General features: G+C 34.5%; 1 protein-coding gene across 5 annotated transcripts in view; it reads left to right on the forward strand.

Moving 5' to 3' along the window:
* Nucleotides 1-14175, forward strand: part of PCDH7 (protocadherin 7) — a 272817-nt gene that overhangs the window by 5146 nt on the left and 253496 nt on the right. The gene's annotated exons all lie outside the window — the stretch shown is intronic.

Consider the following 14175-nt stretch of genomic DNA (forward strand, 5'->3'; position numbering starts at 1 on the left):
CCCCCCCGCCGTGATGCTTTCCCAGCCTTAGGGACGTGTCAGCTCCGGCTGAAGAGGAAAGTTTCCAGTTTCTCCTCGGCAGCCAGGTGTTTCGGGGAAAGGGGGTTGCAGCCTGCCTGACGCTTCCTAAAGCTGTGGGTGAGAGTGTATTTGCAGCCGCCGCGCTAAAGCGTTAATGGCTGTAATTACCGGGTCTTTCATTAGGACCAAAATGCTTAAATAATCTACACAGCCTATCTGCCCTCTAATTTACACCACAGAGATTGCACTCATTGCAGCAGTTTCTCTGAATACACATAAGCGTTAGTGAGTTTAGAATCTCACCCCAGTAGGCTTTCATTGCTTTTTTTTTTTTTTTTTTTTGCCCCTCTTGCCTATCACATGAAATTTCATTCAAGCTGAGAGGCCCTAATTTGCTCGCCCAGCTGCCGCATAGCTCTGTTTGTAGTGTGACTGCCGTGAGACTTCTCGGAGCGAAATGTACCTTCAGGGGTGCCACGAGTGACTGGCTCTGGTCTCGGCTGTGTTGGCGGGGCTCGGTTCAGTGAAGCTCCGATAGCCTACAACTGGTGATGGTAGGGACATCTTTGTAGTCCTTGAAATAAAATAGGGACAGCACAGAGGGGAATCAAGCTTCTAAGTGAAGGCTTCCGTTTATTTTATAAGACGCATATGTAGCCTGAACAGAGGTCGCCCTTTTATGGGGGAGTACTTTTTGGATGATAGTACATATAAGATAATTTCCTGAATGTTTCCTCAGCTACAATGCATGTTATGCAAGAAGCCAGAGACAAATGAATGCTGATTCATGTAAATACACATCCAAGTCTGGAAAAGGGAAATTCTGACTAGTTTGACAAAAGTGCTTTATTTTCAACTTATTAACATGTAAATATGGTACATGATGACATTTTTTTATACTTTGAAATGTCTGCTACCTTACTAAAGTTGAAGTTTTACAAGTGTTGCCGGTATTTACATTCTGCTCAGAAATACTTAAAATATAGTAGAATAAAACTAATTGTATGAGCTGCCCCCCTCCCCCATTCTTTCAGGTCACCAAAATAGTGTGATTGTACTATCTGCCAGTGCTTTTGTGTATGTGGTTTTGCAGGTGATACAGACTTATAGAATGACACAGTAGTTTCTGGGTGATGCATTTAATTAATGCTCCCCTAGAGAGGACATCACAATTTCAATTTGAGAATAGTCTGTATAAAACACAAAGTTCCTTAGCTTTTATCTCCTAAGGCTTATTAAACACAGAGTAGATTTTGCCATTTTAGCAAACACTGGAATAAATTTAGTGATAGAATATATGATAATTAGATACCACTTCTTTCTTGATGCTGCAATTCATCTAAACATATGGATTATAATCTGTTAAAGTGTAATTTAATTTCAGTGTCAAAGAATGATTTGCATACTAAGTGTAGGAATGGTAAAGGAATACACATTACAAGTTGCTGTTTTGCTTGATAAAAAACTCCAACTCATAATACAGGAATATATTTTGAATTACTTAACATTTTCCAAGCATTTGTTTGGTATAAAATATATGAGAAAACTTACTAGAGGAAAATGGCTTTATTGCACTTTTACAAAGAAGCGCACCCTGAATTGCTCCATTACTTATGTAGTTTGCTGCAAACCAGTTTCTCACTCTTGATAGTTCTCTTGGGTTAAATATTTAGCCTGTTATGAAAGTTCACTTATCCAAGTAGTTTATAGCCAGCATTCTAATATCTTATCTATTTTTTTTAAATATGTAGAAAGTATTTGCATACTTATAAAGCATGCATAGAAGTTGGAAATTGTCCAAGAAAACAGTAAAGGTATTGTTAAATAACAGACTTTATGGGAGGAACTATCAGTCACAAACCCTCTGTTACCACTTTCCTGTGGATACTTGCCAGCTTGTTGCTGAGTGACATTTGTATAGTTTTGTTAATTTTGCATAGTAGTAGGGACATTAAGACTTGGATAAATAATGTGTACACTTTTCACGTCTCAAACATTGACAGTGCAGTATTTCTCAGTTTAGCAGGCAAAACACCTGAGGATTTTTAACACCCAAACCATGTGGAGCTCTTGTTCAGCACAATTATTTAGAGAGAAATGTGAAGCAGATGCAGATAAAGGGTTCTGATGGGGTGTATATCAGATTGTTTCATAGCTCTGCTGTACATGTGGAATAGAACCAGTAGCATAATAGTGTGACTGTGGTCGGGAGACTGCTTGAAATCTCTAAGACTGCCTTTATTTACTCATTGTCAGTTCCCTTTGTTCTAAGGAGACATTAGACAGTGTATAAAATTTTAGAACAAATAAGTGGACGCAGCAGAACGTACCTGCTCTAAGTTACTGGAGATGAGAGTGATGCTAATTTCCCATTAGTGTAATTAGAATTGGTTACTGATACTTATATCTACAATACAGCAGTCAGGAAATAAAGTCTCTACTTACATGACTGACTGGTGTACCCCAGGCAACACAAGTTGTTTTCATTCCAATTATTTGATACTTCCTCTTTAAGGTGATGAATTACATTCTTATATGAGTTTCAAAATACATCATGTTTGATACAGTACTGTGTAAGAGAACTTCATTGGAGAAAACTGCAAACAATTTGTAACTCTCCTCCTTCTGACATCATGGCTTTTATAAAAAGTTTAAAACAAAATTCTTTATTCAGTAGACTTCTGACATTTCACAGTCACTCTTTTTTTAGGAGATCTTTAACAAGTTTAACTCTTATTCTTGTCTTATTTAGTATGGTATTAGTCTGAAACAACTCTTTTAGCCTCTCACTTATCAATTCTCTCCTTTTCAGTAAAGCACTACAAGTGTTTAGAACACTTAGTATTCCACAGGTCTTAATCACTTGCTATAGTTAAAGCTATACAGAAGTGTTTTACTAAATGGCGATTAGTTTAAGCAAGTTTTTCTGGATCACAGATTTAAAATTTGAACCCTCCAGGTGCTGCACATTGCCTGTGAGGAGCCTGGATATTACTAACTTCCAGCAAAGACAGCCAAAGATAATGAAAGCTCAGTGCCTAAGGGGAATCACCTAGCAGCTTGGAGAGTTACATACTTAATCATAAAACTCATAATGAATTTTAATTGTAAATAATTGTTTATTTTATCATTTAGTTACAGATATATTTTTATAATATATACTTCTCCACCTCTTTGTCTCATGGTGCAAAATAGTGGCATATAAGCAGCTTTATTTCACTGAAACTTTTAATCACGAATCAGCATGTTATCAGCCACTCTTTGAAGAACAAGCCTTTTAAACACTCTTTATATGTTTGTATTTCTTGGCCGTCACCTTATCTTGGTTTCTTTTTTACTTGCTCTACTAATCAATGATTGATGGCTCTTTAAAATACTTCAGTTGTGATGCTGAGGGGTTTTTTGCTTGTTATTTTTTAGGAGGTATTGGTCATTCTCAGTAGAACTAGCAGAACTAGTTCAGGAATTTCTGAGCAGAATTATTTCTGTAATTCAGGTGTTGGCTTTTTAGCCAATTCTATAATTCTTTATGAAAAATCCCAATGCCCTTTCTCATTGAAAATGTACTGTTTCATGAACAAAAATGTTTATCAAACCAGTGTTGACACTCTAATCAAAATTATATGCATTTTCTGTAAAGTCGTATTTCCTTGAAAGTGAAATACATAGAAATTAATTTCTGAAAAAAATCTTTGTTTGGTAGCCAGTTAATTTATTTCATAAAATTTCAAACATTAATCAGTCTGCTGCAATATTGCAGAAGCATTTTGACTAGTTGGCTATCATGTATGTGAATTGTATCTATAAACTAAATAGGTCAATTTCCTCATAAACATGCACATATATCCAGCAGCCTTAATAGGACCCCAGATTCATCCATTAAGGGGGCAATCAGTTTAACCTTGCAGGAAAGCATCATCTTTCCTCTTATTTATGTACAGACAGACACATACATAGAGAGGCTTATCTCAAAGGCTACTTTTTATATTCCCAAACACCTCTAAAGAATAGTTTTTCACAACTTAGAGGTAAGCAAGTATCCTACAGTTTAATAATCATAAAAATAACAATGTTATGGTGGTACTAAACTGCCGTGTCAAAAAAAATGGGAACATGATTAAGTATAAACATTTACATTGGTGACTTCTTTCACACACTTAACTTTCATACTGTTTAGCGAAAAGTGTACAGAAGTATTTTCAATTTTCTGTTCTCATTTTGCATTATGTTAAATATTTTAGAATTAGTTTTTAAAAGTGACCCACATTTGACCTTCAGTAGCAAATTATGATGAGAGAGGGGCTAATTAAACATGAAATGGATGTATCATTGATGCTTTAATTATCTTTATTTAACACAAAGTGTTCCACTGATAAGTGCAGCTTTTATTTTTTCCTCTCCAGTAAAATCATCTTGTACAGTGAGCAAATGACTAAGTTACCACTGAATCATTCTGCACTCCCAGGAGATGTACAGAGCCAAAAGGGACAGGATCTGAGTAAAGAGGATACATGCTCTGAATAAGTAAAGAACAGTACTATTATAGGCAAGGGGTAGCAAGAAACATCTTTAAAAGGATGGAATCTGATTTATCAACTCAGACAGCTCTCTGGCGTTGTACATAGTGCACTTGAGTTATAACCATGGTTAGCAGTTTGACTATTGCTGTCAGTCTTTTTGCTTCTGAGTATGTTTCTTCCTCTTCCTCTCTATCTCTTTTTCTTCTTTTTTTTTTTTTAATTTGTGTTTAGTTGCCTAGTTTTTTAGTATTTGGGATAGTTGCTAGTTTGACCATCAGTACAGCTTTGTTTCAGAGAAATATCTGCAGCTTCAGACTCATTTTCCTTTAAGTATTTTCTTTCAAAAGTTTTGGAAGGTTTATATACTTAGTAATATGCTGGGCTGCTTTGAGATATAAAACTAATCAATTTGGTTTTGCATTAAAATATAAAAGAAAATCAACAAACTTCAAAAGTTGTTAGCATTATAAGTCAACTAAATCCCTGACAAGCACTGTGAACTCTCCACTATAATTGCAAAACATCTTAGTACTTAATTACTAATCTTAACAAGATTAACATAATTTTGACTATATATATAAGAAATACTGATAGAGGAATAAGAGCAATTCAGTACAGTATTTAGCAGGCAGATTTTCTAAGCAAGTCAGCTTCCAAAAGATATTTAGAAACTGTTAAAGCTGCAAAATATTTTCATTTTTTTTTCCATCTTAGGCTATATTGCATGTAATATGTTCTATGTAATTTATGTTCTACGTTTTTCCATTAAAAAAAAATAATTAAATTTTTAGGTGTTTTTTCTCAGCATGTGCTGAGAAGACGGTATTTTTGTATATTTCTTCCCTGATTTTTCTTTTCTAGAAGAGAAGATTTGTTTTCTCCTATCAGATTTTGGACCTTTCTAGCATATACTATACATTCATTTTCATCAGTAATTGAAATGACAAAAATAGACCAACAGTTACCCTCAAGGATCAAAAAACCCTTTTTAATTATTGGATTTTTTGTGTATAAATTTGCATTATTTTAATTTTTAATTAAGTTTTTAAAAGAAAATTCTGACATTCATAAATGTATGTTTCAAGCTAAGACGGACTTACTGTCTTCCATACACGTCAGGAAACAAATTTCCCAAGGTCACTTTTTTTTTTTGTTGTTGTGGATGACAAAATATCCCGCTAATGCTGGAGTAACTAAGATTAGTGGAGCATTTAAAACGGGTGACAAGAATAAGAATAGAATAAGACCAGAATAATCCATAGGAGATTTTAAACTTTTTAATTTCTTATTTTAATGAAATTTCCTTTATAAATATTTAACTGAGAGCAGGTCATGAACATGTCAAAATCTCAAAATATGATTATACTGAAGTACCAGTTAGTCAAGTTCCTGAATTATGTCAGTGACACATACTGAAGTTGTCCAACTGTGTGGAGATGTGCTTAGCATGAATCATTTTCTCACTGTTATGTGGCCATTTTCACTGACAAGAGGTCTAAAATTAAAATTAAGAACAACTTTTGAAGGTATTAAAAAAACCAAGGGATTAGTTGTATATATATATCACGTACGAGCAGTGTGGAGGAACTGCCTATTATTATTTTTTGTGAAAGGAGAATATGGAAAAACTTTAGAACAAATTTTGGGGTTTAGAAGTTTGAAGAGAAACAATGTTCTGGCGCCATTTAAAACTGTAAGGTAGGTAAAAGTGATGGGATTTTTTGTTGTTTATACCAGTCAAAAAATTTCCTCTCATTTAGGCAAACAGATGTTTTGCAATCATTAGTTTGTAAAATGTTGCAGCATAGCCCCAAAAGTTCAGTTTCACTCAGAGTGGATCACAAACAGCACAGTTACTAGAAGAATGAGAAGAAAAGCATTATCTTTGTCTTTCAAAACTTAATTTTCCGTATTAACATTGACAAGAGTAAGTTTTAAAGGCAAAAATTTTCCTGTCGGATGAGATTTTGCTACAGATTTAATGTTCTAATGTCTGAGTTTGTAATTGAATGAAAGGAATGTGTGCTTGCAAGTAGCATTCTTGCAGTTTTAGGAAGCAAAAAAATTAGTATTTATCAAAGTTTTTGATATAAGGTCTTTTATTATCTACAGATAATTGTGTATTATGTAACGTTAATTTTTTAAGGTTAGGTACAGAAGGTAGGTACTAGCTGATGCTGAAAATCACTCATAGATAGAACCAGAATACAGAAATATCATCTGCCAAAAATTCAGAGACAATATCCTGCAGTCATGTCTGAACAAATTCCTTTACAGTACCACCTTGTAAGTAAAAAAATATTTGCCACCTGACCGCATAAAAATTCCTGAATTACATGGTCACATGATGATCATGAAGAATCTGCCATAAACTCCATGAAAATTAGATTCTTGACTAGGCCAGGGAATGTATTCTGTGTTATATGTCAATTGTATTGTCTGTTGTAACGCTTGTCAAAGAGAAACGGGAGGGGCTGTTGTAATTTATTCTGTCTATCCATGTATAAATGTCAAAGTCTTTTCAGCCCTGGAGCAGTGTAAAATATGAGAAGTAGCCCCTACTTCCATTGGATACCAAATCTTGAGAGGCAGAATTACTTTAACACAATCTCAGAGACTTATCCTTGGGTAAAAAAAGACCCTTCATCAGGACAATGCTTTTACAGGGATACAGTTTGGGGTAGAATTAGTTTTCTGAGTTCAGTGTTGTGCTGGAAAATGAAATAAAGGAAGTTACGGAGACTGTTATGGCATTCTGCTTATGATTCAGCTATCTAAGTGTGCACATCCTAATGTCAGTTTAGATACCTGAAAGCTCCTGCACTATCTGCACAGAGCTGCACACCCAGGGTGTATGATGAAAGACCTGGGTGTCTTCTGTGACACTCTTCTGTAGCTGCAGCTCAAGGCCAAACAAATAAGCAATCACTAAATCCTTTGGTTTACTTAAAGGAACAATAATTAAAATAAAATTAAGCACTCTGTGTGTAGTGAGCTTTGGCAGGATTGAAATTATTTTTCCTGTAAGAACTTCAGCACAATTTTCAAATGTGTGTGCCATACACATGCCAATTAATAGAACAGAATCTGCATGTGCAGATACCTGATCACATATAAGCAATTAGCTTAACTGAATTTCCATTCATTGTCAGACCTCTCAGGCTGATGTTTATCTCAGGTGAAACTACAGGTAATTCCACAAAAGTCAATCAAATTCAACTAGTATTAGCTGCTGTAAATTGTATGAGGTGTTGTAATATTCAGAAAATGCTTCATATTAAAATAAAATATAGATAGAGAATACCGATTTATCAGTTTGGATGTTAATCCCCTGCATTTAAGTTATCAGCATGTATATAAGTATAATTTGCAAAATAACAGAGTAGGTTTTCTTCACATATTACATCCAAATGTAAAATTATCTTTGTAAGAAGGTCTGGAAATGATGGGGCTTTAATGACATTTCAAAAAAGTAAGATTTTAATATTGAACATATTCTTAAGCTAATGGTACAGCAAGAATACATGTGGCAAACCACCTTTGTTAGACCCCAGACAGGTCATGGTGTTTGTTCATGCAGCTGTGTGTTACCATTGTAGGCATATTTACAAAAAAGTCTTGGCCTGAAAATTCCTATCAAGTTCATAATGCAAAACTTTGCTTCAGATGAAATCTGGCCATTTGCTTAGGAAAATCTGTTTAGTCTATTTCAAGTCCTATTTAAAACAAGAGAAAATACTTCTGCAATTTGCAGTCTTTCTAAAGATGAAAGACAAGAATGAGAATACAGATGATACACCAACAGCAAGCTAAAGCATTGGTTCACCTGGTCCCAACATTTTCACAGTTATATTTTAAACCCCTATTTTACACCTTTGCTATTCATGACTTTTACGGTTTTGCTGGTTTTAACATACGTCTGATCTTGTTATGTCACACCCTCTCTAAGTGAAGTTACATTGTCATAAAATTTGAGTAATGAAATAGTGAAGCAGTTTCCTTATCTCCATCCATGTATTCCAAATTGGTTGTAATGACATAACCTGTGCTTTGCGTGATAGTGAGAGAGGATATCCATCATTCTGCTGAATTTGAAAAGTGCTATTTTCAGCGATCATGTAATTATATTCCAGTTGCAGTACAAGCTTACAGAAGGACAGTAATTGATTTGCTTGAGAGAGAAATATTTGTTGAATTTTCAAGTAATGGTGTGGGTTTGTATATGGAAGGAATAATTGCACTGGAAACTAGAAATCTCTACTTAACAGGGCACTACATGCTCAGCCTCAGAACCTCAGCCCAGATCTTGGGTAAGATCTGTCACACTTCAGTGAATTTAGAAAATTCACTCAGAAGGCTCCTCTGACTATATGCTGAATGTTTTACTGTTCTTCCTGCAACTTAAGGGCCTGAATTTTACTCGTAAGATTGAGCTATTTCTAGAACAGGAGTTAATTCTGATGAGTAAAAGTGACAACTATGGGAGTGAAACCAAGCAGTACCTGTTTTCATAGATCTTTAAACTATGAGTCTTTTTCTGAGGAATTACAACACAAAGTCTGGGTCATGTATTTTGCTCAATTTGTTGCTATATACATATGAAAGAGAGTAGTGGGACATAGCTGAACTATCTAACTGCAGTGCAGATGTGAGTTGTGCTTTATAGATTGACAGAGAATTACCACTGAGGTGTGGTAGGTGTTTCACCAGCATGTGGGTTTGTGTAATGGGTGGGTTCACGCATTAGGTTCAGACCTGGCACTGGCAGATCCTTGAGCAGACGTGAAATCACTAGGGCTTGGTGCACCACAGTAATTCATTCTGTTTAAATTCTCCAGGTTCATAGGTAGAAATTATAGGTATGTTGCTAAAATAATTGCTACTTGTGGTGTTCTTCTGTGCTTTTATACAAGAATTAAAAAAAATTACACAAGACAGCTTTAGTTTAGAAGTAAAGGAAACTTATGCAAGTGTTTGCAAAATGGCTCTGCATTTTCCATCCTGTGTTTTGCAGAGATCACTGGACACTTATATAATTTATCCTTTTTTGTGCAACTGGTTCTTTAAATAATTATTTTTACAATGTTGCTAGTATTCTGGATCTTTTTGTTTGTTCTTTAGTGCAGATGAAAAGATAAGCAACAGTGTGAAATTCCTCTGTGCAGCATATATTAATAAGATTTTGTTTTCATTATATTGCAAAATGTTTTATCACTTATGGTCTCATATTCAAGGAGACTGGGTGATGTTTTATTCAATTGGCCCTTCAGAAGCTGCAGAATGAATTGAAAATTTATCTTCAACTTTCTAATACTGCACATTAGTGCACCTTTCTAGGAACCTTGAATACTAAATTTATGTATTTTTTCTATACTAGTTCTTAATTAAATATATGAAGGGACTGAACTCTTTAAATTATATGGTAAACTTCCTGGAGAATTAATGTTACAGAAATATGAAAGGGCTGGCTAAAGCATCACTCTACCAAATGTTTCTAAAAGGCTTTATATATTTATAAGACTTCATGATCTACTATTGATGCAAATTACTAAGGATAAAAGAAAATCCATCTGTTATCAAAGAAAAAAATAAATTAAATAAGTCCAAGGATTTGAAAGACTTAGCATTAAGGACTAAGTATTCATACTTTGTGATGGGTTTATAGTAACTGACAGTAGAAAAGACTTCCTTTTAGCATTTACAATGTGGGTTATTTTTTTTTAAACTAAAGAAAATGACTTTGCCGTAAAAGCTTCTCACGTAACATATCCCGTCTCATTTCATAATTTTCTATCCTTCACTGAAATGCCTCAATTAAAATATGACCTACACCATTTCATGTTGCGTTGTGCATTACTAGTTTTGTTATTATTACCCTTACATTTAATCAAATTGTCAGTAGCTAAATAAATAGAATTTCATCAAGAGCTGTTGGTTTTCAATCAGCTAGGAAACAGATTACTGGCCTGAGAACAGATCTAAGGCTAGTGTCTCCAATCTGCAACTAATTGTGGACTGATAATAGCACTGCCCACAGGCAAATCTTACTCGCTGTCCTGATCTATGATAGATTTTCCTGTATGTTAATATTACATCAGTCATTTTGTTGCAGTTACTATATTTAACCTTTCCTTTTTAATTGGATATTTATATTGGTTGGAGATACCACCCTCACGTTTAATTTCTAAAAATAAATGCAAAAAAGAGAAATCTCAAGGAAAACATTATAGCCATGCTTTTCCCTTTAGCTTCTCCTCTTAGAATAGTTGGTTCTTTAGAAGATAAAGTACTGTTGATACTTAAAGAAGTATTTACATGTAATATTACGCATTCTGTGGCTTATCTCAGGGGAGTGAGGAACACGTCTTACATACTGCAGCAGAAAGTAGTGCTTCATTCTCTCTTGGTGTGTGTGGATTAGCTGCTGGGGGTGTGGGTGCCAGAGTTCTCTCTGGACCAGGTGCAGACCGCATGCTAACCGTATATAGCATATATGCAGATTACATTATTAAGACATTATAGATATTCACATTTTTCCAGTGTGAAGTTGATGAGGGTGATTAAATACACAGCAGCCCCAGTTCTGTACCAAGACTCCATCATTTCAGGTGCTTCACAAACACAAAACATACTATAAAAGCTGCTTTTAAACAAGTCATGCAAGAGGGTAGAATAGTAAATACTGTTTGTAGTCAGCACATTATAGTGTTCTGGAAGAAAACTGTCTTCTGGGCTGTGTACATTGTTCTTGTGAAACGATTCCAACAGTTTCAAATCTTTTTTTTCACCTTGCGAGTTATGCAAACAGCTCTTCACTTTTTTCACTAAAGCAAGTGGGAATTGTTCACTGTCACAAATAATAAATAACAAGAGCACCCGATCTGCAGAGCATGGAAGTGATAAAAACACATGCTTATGAGTGCTTTCAATTTCACAGCTATTAATTTTGAACTTTTTGATTGCAATTCTGTTTTACAAGAGTGGATGCTGTTAGGGCAGCACTACACAGTGACAGTGAAGGATTATGACAACATGCATTTATCACTGTGAGCTTGATAAATTCAGTGTAAGAGATGGTCAGAAAATGTCCCTAAACCTGAAGTGATAAAATGCATCTTGCCTTTACTGAAAGTTAAAATAGTAAACATTTTTCTATTACTGCTAATGATTTTTTTTAATTAATAATTTAATACTAATATGAGTATGCTTGAGAAGGTTTCTTTGTGCATAATGAAATGCGTAGCTCTTACCAACATAAGTGAATTCCTTAACATATACACTGAGGGAATCTAGGAGTTTATGTGCAGAATGCTATTGAATATACAACATGTAATCACACACAGAAAGGTCCTTTACACAAGGTCAGCAAATACTGTAGCAAGTTTGGCATAAATAAAAGTCAGAAGGACTCTTCAGACTTTCAAGAATGCTTTAAAACATTTTTTAAAGGCATCTAGCACTTGAAGTCTAAATTGCAAGTTTGCCTAAAAGTATACTGCTCAACTACTTCTATGTAAATCAAAATGTGGTGGAAGATGTCTTCGATTTTGAGATTGCAGCATTCACAGGTTGTAGGAGTGTTTTAAATCAGAAACCACATTTTTCGTTTATGGGTATAAACAGGAATTTCAGTATTAATTAGACATCATTCTGAAGTTTTATACTGTAAGAAATTAGAACACAAAGAATCTGAATACTTAATCTGTAATATTTATGCTCAAGTTTCAAAGTGATAACAGAGAAAATAAATCCTAAGTTATGCAGTAAAAAGTCCTGAATAAGGGAAGCAATTGAGAATGAACATGTCTAGAAATGTTAGTACTTCATTTTTAAAATCTTTATCATTCTAGGGAATTAATCTTCAGCCTTTCTGAAATCCTCACTGAGCTGGTAATTTTTTTCACATTTTCCGAACATCATCAAAGCCATGCTAATCTGGACCAAGGGCATGTCTCAGAGTCCTTGAATGTCTGAAGAAAACATTTTGCTGTCTTTCCTATTTTTAACATAACCGAGATTCACTTCAAACTTTTATAAAACCTATAGAGAGGACAATTTAATTATTTACAAGGCAGGTGTTATAGGATACAATCAACAGTTTATAGTTCAACACATAATTAATAAGTAAGAGTTTCAAATCCAGGAGGCATATGTTCTCAGTGAACGTCTGGCTCAGCAATTAGGCAATCTGGCTACTGAGTGAGGTATGTTTGTGATAGGTTTTAATGTCCATCCCATGTTTAAGGTGTTATAAGCTTGTAATCTGGAGGAGGAAAAGGAAAGATCTCATGAGAAAAGAAAATCCAGATTTTTTTCCTGTGGCGTAAATTTGTAGGTATTTGTTTTTTCTCCTAAAAGAAAGGCCTAGCATTTGAGCAAGACTTTTCTCATAGAAAGGGGGAACAGCTGGAGTTCTGTCATTTTTGTTTTTCTTTTTATAACCATAGAATTTTCTTTGTAACTAAGAAAGAAAATCTAGTTTATAAGCATTCAACACCCTAGATTCTGGCAAAGTTTTTCATTAATTAATATTTGTGTATAACTTTGCAAAGTAAAACTGATGCTCTCTACCTTCCTCATCACCTTCATCAAAAGCAGTGCACTTTTAAGACACTGGGGCAGATAGACAGGAAAGTTTAATCTTTCTATATTTTTAAGACTGCCTACTTATTTTTTCTATGCTTATATTTGGAATGATTTTGAAGGGACTTTACAGGAAACATAGACTAGATAACTATTATAAAGACATAAAGGAATCAAACAAAGAGAACCTGGGATGGAAAAAATTTCTCTCAAAGTCGTTTTTTGCAGTTTTTCTTTTGTTTAAACATGAAGATTCTGATTTAAAAATTAACCTAGTGACCTTAAAATATTTACCTATATGTTGGCTTTATGGAGAGCTGTTTTGAGAGCCAAATAAAATAAATCTGTAAAATTGTTTGGTGTTTTGGACAGAGAACTTTTATTGAGGAGGCAGTAGAATACATGTACTGACATACATGAGAATTTTGCTCACGTATAATATACCGTGGACTCCTATACTATCTGTCCTCTAATCCCAGCTTTGTGGTCTTCATTTATAGTCTCACGTTCCCAGTATAAGTCTGACAATTTTTGAATTTTCATTTCAGTCTCTGTTCTTCCCACCAAACCAGTTTATTTTTCTAATAGTGTAAAAGTTAGATACCCCAAGAAGAGGTCAAATGTTATGAAAATGTGGAGACTGAATATAATTTCAATTTTGTTCTTTCTGCTGGATTGCAGAAAGTGTTGTAGATCTGTAAGTATGTTACTATTAGTTTTTTGGTGGTTTTGTGTTTCTTTGGGGCTTTTTATTTTTAATAATTAACTTCTACCCTAAAACCCTAACTATTTGAAGATCTGAGCAGATATGGTGAAAGGTAAGACAGTGAAGACAACAAAGACCTTCATTTACAGATTTCTCCTGTCCCATGGAATAACAGCACGTCTATATGACTCCTTGGATGCTGTTTTCCCAAGGAGGGAGTTTCTTTCTGTTATAAAAATAACAAAACCGAAGGATCAACAACAAAAAAATCAAAATTAAAAACTAAACGCCAAAAAAACCACCAAAACTAACACCAGCCCATTGTGCCCCTTCCCCCCCCCCACC

The sequence above is a fragment of the Corvus brachyrhynchos genome, unplaced genomic scaffold, assembly GCF_000691975.1.
Source record: "Corvus brachyrhynchos isolate BGI_N302 unplaced genomic scaffold, ASM69197v1 scaffold17, whole genome shotgun sequence".
Lineage (NCBI taxonomy): Eukaryota > Metazoa > Chordata > Aves > Passeriformes > Corvidae > Corvus > Corvus brachyrhynchos.